The 1591-nt window shown below is 37.7% G+C and overlaps 1 non-coding gene across 1 annotated transcript; it reads left to right on the top strand.

Annotated features, from left to right (window-relative positions):
* Positions 1–691: 691 nt before the first annotated feature.
* TRNAA-AGC (transfer RNA alanine (anticodon AGC)) lies at positions 692–763 on the top strand. The gene has a single exon. It is a non-coding gene; the product is annotated as a tRNA-Ala (tRNA).
* Positions 764–1591: the final 828 nt, after the last annotated feature.

Raw genomic sequence — 1591 nt, 5'->3', positions numbered from 1 at the left:
CCTCTACTCTCTATTATACATAGGTACTACGTTGAACTTGGGTGATCCATTTTTCTTTAAAATCTCAGATTACCATTTACTGAAGAACTTAAACCCTCACAAAAAAAAATGTTGGTGTCATTAAGACAAAAACATCACCAACCCACATTGTAAGCTTTCAGGGAAATGATTTGAAGTGAATATCAATATTTTAAGAAATAAATGAAAGAGAAAGATAATTATTTTAACTTCTGGAGACCTTTAAGTACTGTAGGATACACATTAAAACAACCAAATACTAACACTGTTATGGGGGACTTTGTTCACATAAATAAATTCACAAGGACAGTTTAATAACATTTGCAATTAAAATTATCCTCTGGCACTGGAAGGATGGCTTTCAATTACATGTAGATCATTGGATTCATTTAATTCATATGACTTGTAAATTTGAGAATCTGTTCTTCTAAAAATAAAGCCATGAAATCTTTCCTGAATATACACAACTCCATTAACAACTTCCTTAATTAAAATTATCAACAGTAAATACCTTTGATTACAGTTGCTATATATCATAACTTATTTAATGTTTCATCTATTTTATATAGGGCTTCCCTGGTAGCTCAGACGGTAAAGCGTCTGCCTACAATGCGGGAGACCCGGATTCGATCCCTGGGTTGGAAAGATCCACTGGAGAATAAAATAGCAAGCTGGGGGTATAGCTCAGTGGTAGAGTGCGTGCTTAGCATGTATGAGGTCCTGAGTTCAATCCCCAGTACCTCCACCTTGGACTTTCCCGCTGGTCCACTGGCTAAGACTCTGCACTCCCAATGCAGGAGGCCTGGGGTTTGATCCCTGATCAGGGAACTAGGTCCCACGTACTGCAACTAAGACCTAGGGCAGCCAAATAAAATCTTAGGGCTTTCCTGATAGCTCAGTTGGTAAAGAATCTGCCTGCAATGCAGGAGACATGGGTTCGATTCCTGGGTTGGGAAGATCTTCTGGAGAAAGGATAGGCCACCCACTCCAGTATTATTGGGCTTCCTTTGTGGTAAAGAATCTGGTAAAGAATCTGACTGCAAGTGAGAGACCTCGGATCAATCCCTGGGTTGGCTAGATCCCCTGGAGAAAAGAAAGTCTACCCACTCCAGTATTCTGGCCTGGAGAATTCCAGGGACTATATAGTCCGTGGGGTCGCAAAGAGGAAGGGCAGCTTTCAATTACATGTAGATCATTGGATTCATTTAATTCATATGACTTGCAAATTTGAGAATGTGTACTTCTAAAAATAAAGTCATGAAATCTTTCCTGAGTATACACAACTCCATTAACGACTTCCTTAATTAAAATTATCAACAGTAAATACATTTGATTACACTTGCTATATCTCATACCTTATTTGATGCTTCATCTATTTTATATACCATCATACAGGAATTTTCAATTATTGACTTCATCTTCACATATTCAGACTTAATAATCATGCTTATTAGAGTTTAGCTGCCTTCTTTAAAGCGAAAAACATACACTGTATTTTGATCATAAGCAATTATGTATAACAGAATCCAGAACTTCTGTGTTGATTTTTCTGCACCAAGTCAGGAGGTCATCA

This window comes from Bos taurus, chromosome 26 (assembly GCF_002263795.3).
Source record: "Bos taurus isolate L1 Dominette 01449 registration number 42190680 breed Hereford chromosome 26, ARS-UCD2.0, whole genome shotgun sequence".
Lineage (NCBI taxonomy): Eukaryota > Metazoa > Chordata > Mammalia > Artiodactyla > Bovidae > Bos > Bos taurus.
The sequence above is the reverse complement of the archived record's forward strand: the minus strand, read 5'-3'. Positions and strand labels throughout refer to the sequence as shown.